Genomic DNA, 13,689 nt, shown 5'->3' on the forward strand with positions numbered 1-13,689 from the left:
CTAGTTTTTGCTTTAAACTCATGTCTTTTATGCATGATCCTTCTCCCAGCCTCTGCCAACAAGATCTTGCATAGATAATCAGTCATTTCATTGCACCCATGTGCTTGTACCCTTACCAAAGGGCAATGACTGTAGATAACCCCTATGCTTTCCTTTGTACTGGGTTTCATAGATGTAATATGCTACACATTGTCCTTCAAGTAGTAAACACCAATAATGGACAAAGCAGGAAGTTGTGTAAGAATTTAGTAATATGCTGGTTTTACTTCTTGTTTAGATAAGCTGCAGCACAGTACTATTAAAGAGGAGCTCCAGGTGCCCCCACTGTAGCTGATGACTTTTATTGTTGGGGCACTTACCTGTGCAGGTATCTGTTTTTTCAATCTGCTATCAGGTGCTGCATCTTGACTAAGGGAAACCGGCCGTGAAGCTGCAAGACTTCATGGCTGGTTTCCTACTGCACATGCATGAAGCATGCTGTGCTTTGTGAATGGGCCACAGTCTTCTGGGACCTGTGAAGTGTCCCAGAAGGTTGTGGGAAAAAGAGGGGGGTTGAACTTCTGTCTCAGTTCGCTGGAGTGGGTGTCAAAACCAGGTACCCGCTCCCCTCCAGAAGGTGCCAATTGTGGCAGCAGGGGGTGGAAGAGGATTCAGATAAGTGGAGCTTCCCCCTTTTGGGTGGAGCTCCACTTTAAGCTAACTACTGTAACTGGGATAATAATAGTTAGCCCTAGGAACCTTCTAAATAGTGTTGTTGTTTTTTCATATTGCACTGGAATTTTGTTCATTAGACGCAAAGAGCATTTAAGTTGTTCATTAATCACTTAGACTGGCTTCGTATCTGGTTTAGATTGTGGTAAAGTAGTCTGATGCATGTTTTACCGCACAGTCAGTTTTGTGTTACGCTGCCAATTTTGAATTTTGAATGGCACCCTTACCTCCCTATCACAAGGCTGCCTTAAAGTGGTATTAAACCTGAAAGCAAACATTTAATATACTGCAGCTTAACATTGCTTGGATATGGTGGCTGTTAGTGTATTTAAATCTGCTAGTCCATATAACACTAACCCCCTCCCCCCGATCGATTATATCCTTTTTCTGAATACCTGTCAGCCCACCCCTACCACCACCAACCAGTAACCTACACCAACCATAACATCATTATAGCGGAACTACTGATTGATGCCAAAATTAAATTTGGAAGAGGGGTTTTGAAACTAAACACCACCATACTAGAAGATGAGAAAATGTGGGCCAGTTTTCAAATACATTACCGGAAGTGGGAGGAGCTTAAAACTCTACACAGAAACATACTAGATTGGTGGGACTGGTGTAAACTAAAGATTGCTGAATTCTTTAAAGAGGAAGTAAACCCTAATGGGTTTACTTCCTCTGTTTCTCTGCAAAGGTAAAGCATAATGGGCTACTATGCATCGCATAGTAGCCCATTACGTGTCACTTACCTGACACAGGAGCCAGCGATGTCACCCCTGTCCCCTCTTCCAAGGAGCGTCCATATTCTTTTTGGTTATCGTGGCTCTGGTGCTGTGATTGGCCGGAGCCACGATGACGTCACTCCCGCACATGTGCATGGGAGCCGCCACTAATGGCATATCGCCGTTAGCAGCGGCATACTCAGTGTGCGTGCGAGGTGCCTGTCTTTTTGCAAATATCTCCTAAACCGTGTATGTTTAGGAAATATTTCTTGGACCTACAGGTAAGCCGTAATCTAGGCTTACCTGTAGGTCAAAGTGGTCTGTAAGGGTTTACAACCACTTTAAAATAAAAAGTATCTCCAAAGCAAAGAAACAAAAAGAGAAGGAACATAAAAATATGCATCAACTACATACTATGTACAAACTTATGCCCCATACACACGGTCAGAAATTCAGATGGAACTTTTTCCACCGGTAAGTTCTACGGAAAAAATTTGAGAGCATGATCTCAAATTTTCCGAAAACAAAATCCAATTGGACTTTTTCCGATTGTTTGTAGAGAATTCTGATCTGACAAAATGCCACGCATGCTCAGATCAAAGTACGAGAGCAAAGCTATTGGCTACTAGCCTGAACGTAGCCCCATCGTAATGAATGAACGTCATCACGTTCTGAACGATCGGATTTTCAGACAACTTTGTCCGACCGTGTGTATGCAACACCAGTTTCGGACAAAATCCGACGGATTTTGTGGTCGGAATTTCCAACCGTGTGTACGGAGGTTAAAAGAGGCTGGTATTGATGTTTCGGTGGAAATTAAAGCTCTAAGGGAGGAAAGAAATAAAATACTTGAAGATAAAGGGAAGAAAGTTATTTACAACTCCAAAATAAAGGATCTAAAAGAAAATGAAAAATGCTCCTGATACATCTTCAAAAAGACTTTCAAAAACAAAGAAGTATTTGAGCCCATCCTGGCTCAGGGTAAGAAATACAAAGGGAAAGCCATGACCGGTCAAATTAAAGTGACACTAAAGGTTTGAATATTTTTTTTTTAAAATAAAAAACATGTCATACTTACCTCCACTGTGCAGCTTGTTTTGCACAGAGTGGCCCCGATCCTCGTCTTCTGGGGTCCTTCGGCGGCTGTCTTGGCTCCTCCACGCTTCTGATAACCCCCTCTGGGAAGCACTCTCCCAAGGGCGTTACCTTGCGGGCACGCTCCTGAGACCTGTATTCGGCATCCATAGCCGCCGACTACAGGACTCGGCCTTGCCCCCCGGTCCTTGCATCATTGGAGTTGATTGACAGCAGTGCGAGCCAATGGCTGTGCTGCTATCAATCTATCCAATGAAGAGCTGAGAAGACATGGAACTCCTGGAAATGATGGACTTCCCAAGGAATTCTATATCAAAGTATGGCCAGTCATCAAAGAAGAATTTGTGGCAGCCATACGTTTTTCTTTCCTCATTTGAGCTTTGCCTGAATCTATGAGGAAGGGTATTCCAGGGAGGCGTATAATGGACAATTTAATCTTACTACAAGATACCATCTACTATGCTCAGTCAAACAACCTAGCACTGATCACAGAAGCAATTGACCTGGAGAAAGCTTTCAATAAACTTTCACATAAATTCCTATGGCACGTCCAGGGCTTTTTTTCAGCGGGAACACGGGGGAACGCAGTTCCGGCACCTCCAGCACTGACTGTATGTAATGGCAAGAAAAGCTGGGGTGTGCTGCCGGCTCTATTGATTGGGGGATCTATTCTGGTTGGAGGGGGGTCTATTTTTGCAGGGGAGTCTATTGTTGCTGAGGAGGTCTAATGTTGCTTGCTGGGGTTGGGTTTTATATTGCTGGGGGGGTCAGATGTTGCTGGGAGAGATCTACTGTTGAGGGAGGGATCTATTGTTATTGGCTGACGGAGAGTCTATTGACGCTGGCTGCAGGGACGTTTTGTTGCGTATGGTCCATTGTTGTTAGGGGGATCTATTGTTACTGGCGTGGAGCCCTATTGTTACTGGCTGCAGGGGATCTATTTTATTTATTTTCTTGCTATCATTACCAAATTCCATACAAATTACTGAGCACCACAAAATGATATGTAATTTTGTATTCTTTAAAAGGGGCAGTACTGGGAGGTGAGTGGGGGTGGTACCAAGGAATAAGGCTCGGAGGTGGGTAGGGGCGATGACAAGGGGTGACTCAGAAAGGGGAGTCCCTGCACCTATTCTCTGAGAAAAAAAGCCCCGGGCATGTCCTAAGGAAAGTAGGAATACCCCAAAGCTTGCTAAAAAATCATCATAGGAATGTATGAAGGTATTACTAGACAGGTCTTAGTTAACGGCTAGCTAAGTGAAGAATTTGCAATCAAGTCAGGAGTGCAACAAGTTTGTCCTTTATCCCCAATTGTGAATCAAAAGTTAGAACACCCCAAGTGGTGGACTTTTTAGGCACATACACTGAGGCCGCGTACACACGCGGGGACTGTTCGCCCAACTTTGTCCGTCAAACAGTTTCGGCAAACAGTCCGCTCAAAATTAGCATGGACGGACATGGCCACACACGACGGACGAACAGTTTGCTGAAACCGTGCGCGATGACGTGAACGGCACGTACGACGGGACGAAAAATACGACGTCCTATACACTGCATTATAACTTTCGGCGTGAAAATCCTTTCTGAGCATGCGCGCAACTTTGTTTGACGAACAAGCCTACACACGAGCGGACTGTTCGCTGAAACAAGGTTTCAGCGGACAGTTTTTCGGAAATTCCGACAAACCTTGTTCATCAAACTGTCCGCTGAAACTGTCCGCTGAAAGCCCACACACGAGCGGACTGTCCGCCCAAACACTGTTCAGCGGACAAAGTTGGGCGAACAGTCCGCCCGTGTGTACGCGGCCTCAGTATCAAGTATGTAAAGTACAAAAGATTTTTTTATTGAAATAATGTTATAAGAAAGACATATAAAACAAGGAATGCATAAATACACTAATAATCTGTATACACACTAATTGATTAGAATACCCTACACGTTTCAGAGAGACTGAATCTCCTTCTTCTGGGGTATGTATACGTATAAAGAAGGTCTATTAGAAAAAGATAGAATATATATTAGAAAAAATGTATTAAACGTACATGCATTATATATATATATATATATATATATATATATATATATATATATATATATATATAAAAACACGACAGAAGGACAGGATAGATATTGCCGATGGCTATTCTCCCTCCAGGAACTTCTAGTGTGGTCGCCCCAGCAGAGATGGCCGAAAAAAGCTGCAAGGTGTTAGAAAAAAGATCAAACCCCTAGTGCAGGTGGGACAGTGGAAGTCATCCTACCGCTTCTACTCTACACTAACACGATATTCTGACCCACACCAAAATTGAAAGATGCCACAGGGAGATACTTAAAAAAGATCCCAGTTTTGGAGGCTATGGTCTACCGGATCTACAAAGTTTCTTTAACTTGCATTCATGGCTCTACATGGGGAAGACAGTTAAAGGGAAAGACACTAAAACAGCTGCCATGATGCACTATTTAACAAGATGGCTTTCCTCTAAATGTGGATGGTGGCATTACGACAGTAGGGAACCCTTTGCTTTTGTAGTGCCCCAATCCTACCTGAGTTTAAAAAGTTTCTCTGAGAAACACAAAATAAACAAACTAGGGACAGACAGTCTAAATAAGGCAAAACATAGAGCCTTGCTGAGAAAAGGTCAAATTAATGACATTCTTGTCTTAGTACACAAAAGCCAAACTCACTTGATCTAAAATGAATCTCAAAGGACAGACAAACAAATAAAAAGATGTACAATGGTTTTCTTTAACCACTTGCTTACTAGGCATTTAAACCCCCCTCCTGCCCAGACCAATTTTCAGCGCTGACGCACTTTGAATGACAATTACGCGGTCATACAACACTGTACCCAAATTACATTTTTATCATTTTTTCCCCACAAATAGAGCTTTCTTTTGGTGGTATTTAATCACATCTGGGGTTTTTATTTTTTGCTAAACAAACAAAAAAAATGGAAAATTTAGAAAAAAAAAATCACGTTTAGTAGTTTGTTCTAAAATTTTGCAAACAGGTAATTTTTATGCTTCATTGATATGCGCTGATGAGGCGGCACTTGTGGGCACAGATAAGGTGGCACTGATGGGGACAGAAAAATCAGTACTGATGGGCACAGATAAGGCGGCACTGATGGCCACTGATAAGATGGCACTGATGGGCACGGATGGGTGGCATGGATGGTCACTGATAGGTATCACTGATAGGTGGCACTGATGTGCAGCACTGTCCAGGCACTGATTGTGGGCACTGATAGGTTGTACTGTGGGCACTGACAGGTGGCACTGTGGGCACTGACAGGTGGCGCTGGTGGGCACTGGTAGGTGGCACTTGTAGGGGGCACATATGGGCACTGAGGATCTGGCGGCACATCACAGTGATCGAGACTGATGTCCCGCTCACTTCCACCAGTGATTGGCTTTTTTTTTTTCTTCAATTTTCTGTGGTGTGTTGATCTGCAGTGCATAAAAAAACTGTATGACAAAAGTGTGCTGATTGCACGTTTAATCGTACAAATATGAAAATTAGTGATAATTGTTTATATATTTTGCTGCTTTATCCCTTTTTTCAATCAAGCATATTCTTATTTTATACAACTGTGATAATCACATGGCTTGGCCTTCCATACTAGCCAAACACAAGCATGAAGAGTAATATGACATTTTGATCTCTGACATGTTTAATGCAGTACATATCGTGACCAGAAGAGGTCACTCCATGCTCTCTGCATAAAGACACAAAGCTAAACACCACAGTTTACATCTAAACTGGCCATAGGTATCTGATTATTATTTATTAGGCTTCATTCACATGGCCGTAAAATTTTTACTGATGTTATTATTATACGTGTTTTCTAGGAGGAAATGTCCTGCATAATGATCGGAAAAATACTTATGTACAGATTAAACGCGTAAAGATATGTAAAGATGTGTATGTGTACATAATGGTATTTTTTTTGCCCCTTTGTTTTCAATTAATGTACACGCTTACAAATGTGTATACATGCATTTATAAGAGTAAGCAAGTAAAGCGCATGTTCTTGGACGCAGATTTTTGGATTCTGTGTTATGGATTAAAATGCGCTGCATGTTTACACACCGGTGTGATTGGCTCTATTGAAAACAATGTAGCTGCGCTCAGATCTGTAATTAAAAATCACTTGTATATGTGTTATTTCATGGCAATGTGAATGAAGCCTTATAGGTGCAATATAGGTACTGCGGCGGTACCCTCGTAGGGACTGCTGAAAGTTGTGGCCCACCTGCCCAGCCCGGCATTCGCTTTTGAGACAATGAACAGTCCATGTGCTTGTTTTTTATTTTTATTGAGGGATTTGAACTTGGATAGGAATAGGAATATATGGGGTGCCCAGTAGAACAAGCAATTGGTTAATTGTATATCAATCAGTTGGGATAACTATATACACTTGGCTACTACAGTCTCCTCCAGCACAACTCTTGCTTGCAGACGGTTTCTCTCTTTCTCTCCGGCACAACTCTTACTTCTCAGGCACAGCTAGCACATGTTTAGGCCTTACACTGACTCAGCCAAGCCTTGGTAACCGCCATTTGCAGGCAGGGACTGCAGGCCTCTTTATTGTAGCAAAAACAGAAATAAGAAGTTTTTAGTGCTAGCTGTCCTACTGTTCCCAGTAAGCCCTCTTCAAGCCCTGCCAGTCCTCCTGGCTGCAGCTGCCTGTCTTCACTGCCCATGACATGGCAATCCACACTGGCACCACACTCAGCTCTGACTGTTTCCTCTCAGTCCTCTCTGGCATGCTTCTCCCGTCCTTCCGATAGTCACTCACCAGCCCACCTGGCTGCAAACTGGTGGTTTCCTCCTGAAGACTTGCCCAGCAGTACTAGCTCCTGCTGTCCTCTCTGACTCCTCTCTGTACCTCTAGGTTTGCCATCTGTCTGAGATTCAGACATTCCCCCTGATTATCTTTAAAACAAGCCCAGACCTCACTCTCCGGCACCCACAGTGGCTTAGAGACATGCAAAAATTCCCAGATCGGGTAATCCTCCCACTCTCCCCGGGAGTTCTCCATGATGTCCATAATCTGGGGAGGGACATATGGAAAGTCCAGGCCTCCAGGGCTATCCTCCTCTGCACTTCTTGCAGGAATCTGGAAACCCGTGGTAATTCTCTAGGGTTTCCTTCCCCAGCAAAACACAGGCTTCCTGCGCACTCATGACCCATTGACGATAGGTGGGTGCTCTCGTATGGGTGTTAGAAGGCCTGTATAAGAAAAGCTGCCTGCTACTGATCAGGTTTCCTGTGGCTTCTCCAGACTCCACTACTGACTCTGGTCCAGTCCCGCTCTCAGACTGGGCCTCCAGGACTTGAGATCCTCCGGTTTCCCACTCCTCCTCTGAGCTTTCAATTTGGGATGACCACTCTGCGGGCCTCTCAATGGATCCAAATTCGGCCTGTAGTCTGGGGGAACCCCAATCAATGACCCCGCCCTTGCCTTTCCCGTCCAGCTCACCTGAAGGCACACCTTCCTCTGAAGCTGGCTTCTTCTGGACTAGGGTGGCAAGGGGCTTAGAGCTGGCCGGCTCTTTAGGGACTTGAACTGGTTCCTGCGGGGCAGTACGCACAGTTACCAGGTCCCTGGCCAGGCCACAGGTCAGGACAGACTCCTCTCCTCCGATGTCCTCTCTCTTCACGTGTGAGCCGCTAGGCTGCAACTCCGCTCCACCTTTAGGGGGTGATTCTAGGCCCTCTATGGCCTTCCGGGACTTCAGCAGAGTCCTGATAGCAGATCCACAGTATAGTAGTGTGGCTCCTGCTGAATTGACACCAGCCAGGTCAGCTGTTCGTTACAATGGCCACATTGGGTCCAGGCAGCGACCACCGCGGTCAGGATCCGGCACTCCGAACACAGCAGACACAACCACTCTATCCCATCGATTACTCCCAAGGTGAACCCCCCCGTGAGGCTCCTGTCGGACACCAGTATCCACCAGTGCCTGCTCCTGCTTTTCAGGCAACCACGTTAAGGTGGGTAGCAGCCGGCTACCTTCCATCACCTTCCTCCGCCTCGTGGTGTCTGCTACTAGCAGGAAACTTTTTCCAGATGGACTGGCGCCTGTTGAACTGATAGGCAGATTTCTTCCTGGGCACGCTGCTGTAGGATGGCAGGTATGTTGATGCTAGAAGGACTTGTCCTGGCATGTCACTCGGCACCGACTGTGCCCGAGCAACTGGGAACTGATGACCACTGACTTTTCTGGTGGTTGCCGGTAGCAACAATAACGATTGTAACCAATGTCTCACTAAAATGTACTATCTCAGCACAGTCCCACCTGTAGGAAATTCACAGGTGGACCCCGATCATCCCAGGCAACAGTAGACACTTCCAGGCATAGTTTACTAAATTATGCAGGAGTTTGGAGTAAAAGTTTAATATTCCCAGCATTTGCAGAGTGCTGGCCCTATTTGTAATCCAGTGAGCGATATCCAGCAATAGCAGAATGCTGGACATATTTGTAATCCATGGGCGCAATCGCTTGCTGTGGTTGCCACTGGTGACAGCACATGGTGAAAAGTCACTGAGTTGCAGGATTAGTAGAAGTGTCTGCCCCAGTGCTGGTTGGGACAGCTGGGTAAGCAGGCAGTAATAACTGCCAATGACTCCTGCTGGTTGCCATGGGCAACGGCACTTATTTTTACAGTTCTGAATAGCAGGCAGAGCACACAAGTATTTCCCAGAGTACCATTCCTCAATACTGGTGAAACAAAAACAGTTCCCTGGCTCATTCAACCGCGGATGCTAGGGGCAATAGCTGGCAGATTACCCATGAACAGGTGTTCACTTCCCGGTGTCTTGTAAAATAGTGTCCTCCATCAGATGGTGTCCCCTGCGTACTGCGCATGCGCAGTACACAGGAACACAGATTCCTAAAATTGCCGAGGATGAACGGCGCCTGCGCCGTGAGTCCAGGTTCTATCCCCACTATCCAAGTGGACATAGAGTTAGAATAAAAAAGAGCCGAGCGGAGCGAGGCCGAGCCCGAAGCGTGGCGAGCGAAGCTCGCCCGCGAGGGGCCCTCTAAAATTCTTAACCCTATGTCCGCTTGGATAGTGGGGCTACCTCCTCCACTCACGTCGCAGGCGCCGTTCAGCTTCGGAGTTTTTCCGAAGCTTCGTCTTCTCCGTACCGCGCATGCGCAGTACGGAGCGGACAGCATTTGATAGGCGGACTCTATTAGGCAGAACACCGGCATTCACTTCCCAGTCACATTTGAGACAATGAACAGTCTATGTGCTTGTTTTGTATTTTTATTGAGGGATTTGAACTTGGATAGGGATAGGAATATATGGGATGCCCAGTAGAACAAGCAATTGTTGATTATATATCAATCAGTTGGGACAACTATATACACTTTTCTACTACAGTCTCCTCCTGCAGAACTCTTGCTTGCAGACTCTTATGCACACATGCACCCTCCCAAGAAAAAAAAAACTCTTTAGCAATGCACACCAAACTGAGCATGTGCAGAGTGCCCCAAAGGCTCTGTACTATCAGGAGATTGATTGGGAACAGTGGAAGAGGGGGAGGATCAGAGAAGACAGGATCAAACAGCATTTTTACACAATGCAGAGGATTGACTCCTTAGGTTCCACAGTGAGTATAACAATCATGCCTTACTGCATATATAGACTGATTTTACTGTTGTGGGTTTAGTAACACTTTAAAAGCAGTGCAATGCTCCAGTCAGAAACTTTTTTTTATAGCTAGAGGTTAACCAAGATGCAGAAACATTTTACTCTCAGCATCCTGCTGGATTTAGCTGCAAGAGTTTGGGAGGTTGTTATGTAAAACTCTAAGTCATTGGATGGTTCACATTCTCTTTAAAAGGAATTATCCTAAATTTTGGCTTTATTCTAAAATTATATTATCAAATGTTTGCCTGTCACCTCTCTGGGAACTTTGTAATAGTGGCAATAAATTAAAAGAGAAGTTCAGGATTTAAAAAAATAAATACACATACTCACCTAGGTGGATACAGCAATGCTGCATCTGTCTCCCCACTGCCTCTAAAACTGAGAACAAAGTGATCAAGGTTCTTGGTCTTCAGTGGAGTGGGCAGAGAGTCAGCGACTATCAGCCACCAGCTCTCTGCTCTGCCCCTCCAGTGCTCACTGGAGAGCTGGACTTTTCAGGGGGCAGGAGCGGATGGTTTAGGCTCTCAGTGGTGTTCTGAGAGGCTGAGCCAGCTGTTGGGATCCACCCAGATACCTGACCGGCAGCTGGCTCAGCCTCTCAGAGCACCGCTGAGAGCCTGAACCATCCACTCCCGCCAAAAGAGCAACAAGTTCATGTACCTGTTTCCACTAAGTACTTGACTTGGTTGCACTCTTTATTAATTTCTATTGTCTTTGTATTTATTAAATGCAATGGCTTACATTTGTCTGTACTTGGTAGATCGTTACGCCTTTATAACGAGTAGTGCCTCAGACTTTTGCACCGTATTTAGCTTATGCCATAGCTTGGAGTATACAGCCTCTAAAATGGGATTTTTGTATTCAGGTAGCAAGAGTCAACTCAGCAGTTTCAGTTATACACTGGCCATGGTTGGCTTCCCTGCACATCTAGTGTCATAAACAGCTTACAGTATGTTCCCGGCACTAACTGCAAAAACAACATTTCTTTCTACCAGAGAAATTGACCTTGTGTAATTTCCTCACACACAAATAGTTCTTGACTGTCAAAACTGTCACCACGCAATTATTTTTTTTTTTGGACAACAAAATGTTCTGGCTTCCCCAAAGTTTGCAAGATTTCTGAGATCGACTTGGGAAAGCAGCTTTATCTTCTAATCTAAAGTGTATCTAAAGCCATTTTGTCTTTGTTTTGGGCAGAATAGTGAGACGTTAGAACCCCTGTCAAGTTTTTGTTGCTGTCTAGGGGGATTCACCCTCTCTACTTGTCCTAGTGACCATTCCCACAGATAATCAAAAAATTTTAGTTGTCACAGGAATAGAGGGGAAATCATCCAGTGGGGACATGTGTTCTTTTGGATAGGTTTCTTCTTATGCCCTGTTATCTATGGAGAAACAAAGTGAAATGAACTCTCCACTAAGGGACACCAAATTATCAATTCCCAACTCTATTGAAAAAAAAAAAAAGGTTTTGAAAATATATAGACTAAAGTGATCAGATTTTCATAAGGAAAATAGGGGAGGACCTACTGACCATGCCCAATTTAATTGGGGGTGGGCCAGGGGCGGAGCAGTGGGTTTGGGCTAATAATGTAATTCTAAGCTTGCCACACCAAATGTTGGGTGTGGCTAAATTGTGCTAACAGTAGGAGGGGCTTAAAGGGGTATGGGTTAATAACTTCTTAGCTTATTTAGCTCTGAGTCAAGAGTGCCAACCAGGTGTGCACAGTAGGTCAACATCACTAACAAGGGCAAGACGGGAAATGATCCACATCCTTATGTCCTGCAACAAAGTTTGCCGAAGACAAGATGGGAAGCAGTGGGGAAACAATGTAATATCAGCATGTGACATCATCAATAATCCTGGACTACCCTGGACCCTGGGAGAAGACACACTCTTCCCTTCCTTCCTCATACTCCAGGCCAATCACAGAAATGTTGCTAAAATGGAATACCGTTCAGCCACCCAGGCAGGGGACACCATTATTAACCACTTGCCAACCGTATAATTACATATACAGTGGTAAACTGGCACTGCTGTGCAGGATCACATACCTAGTACATGATCCTGCACTTCCAGGTAGGAGGCGCACATGTGCACCGCTGGCAGCCCATTTCCACTGTGGTTATACACAGTGGGAGCTGATCAGTGGGTACCACGTACTGAGGAAGAATGGCGGTCTGCCTATGTAAACAAGGCAGATCGTTGTTCTGTCAGTAGGGAAGGCATAGATCCTGTGTTCCTGCAAAGCAGAGACACGGATCCATATCTTTCCCTAGTAAAAGCACCTCCCACACAGTACACAAACACTGGCTAGGCACACAGCTAACCCTTTTATCACCCCTGATGATAACCCCTTCCCATCCAGTGTCATTAATACAGTGACAGTGCATATTTTTTAGCACCGATCACTTTATTAGTGTCACTGGTCCCCAAAAAGTGTCAGTTAGTGTCCAAGTATCGCAGTCCCGTTATAAGTCTCTGATCGTTGCCATTACTAGTAAAAAATAAAATAAATAATGAAGAAAAATATAATATAGTTTGTACATGCTAAAACTTTTGCGCAAAAACTATATATATATATATATATATATATATATATATATATACATATAATATTATTATTATTATTATTATACAGGATTTATATAGCGCCAACAATTTGCACAGCACTTTACAACATGAGGGCAGACAGTAAACTTACTATACAAATCAATACAGGAGGGATCAGAGGGTCCTGCTCGTTAGAGCTTACAATCTAGAAGGGAGGGTCATGTGGAAACAAAGGGTAATAACTGTGGGGGGTGAGCTGATGGAGAAAATGAAAATACAGTTGTATAGGTGTGGGTAGGGTAGACTTCTCTGAAGAGAAGGGTTTTCAGGGATCGTATAAAAGCTAATAGAAAAGGCGATAAGCGGACAGATTGGAGTAAGGCATTCCATAGGATTGGAGAGACTTTGGAAAAGTCTGGAGATGAGCATGGGAGGAGGTGACGAGGGAGCTAGAGAGCAGGAGGTCTTGAGAGGAACAAAGAGAATGAGTAGGTTGGTATTTAGAGTCTAGGCTAGTGATGTAGCTGGTAGCTAAATTGTGGATAGCTTTTTACGCAGTTGTTATAATTTTGAATTTAATTCTTTGGGTGAGCGGAGGGATTGACAGAGATGGGTAGCAGAGACAGAGTGATTGGTAAGGTGGATGAGTCTGGCAGCAGCATTCATGATGGATGAGATCACTGGAAGGGGCATATGGGGGAGGAAAAAATGATAAGTTTGGTTTTGGATGGATTGAGTTTGAGAAAGTGGTGTGACATCCAGACTGATATATCTGATAGTAAATTAGTGATACGTGAGGAGACAGAGGGAGTGAGCTGAGGGGTACCTTTATTAGTGTCACTGGTCCCTAAAAAGTATCAGTTAGTGTCAAATTTGTCCGCCACAATATCACAGTCCCGTTATAAGTCGCTGATCGCTGCCATTACTAGTAAAAAAAT

This window comes from Lithobates pipiens, unplaced genomic scaffold (genome assembly GCF_037356315.1).
Source record: "Lithobates pipiens isolate NorthernLeopardFrog02 unplaced genomic scaffold, aLitPip1_a1.2 Scaffold_18, whole genome shotgun sequence".
Lineage (NCBI taxonomy): Eukaryota > Metazoa > Chordata > Amphibia > Anura > Ranidae > Lithobates > Lithobates pipiens.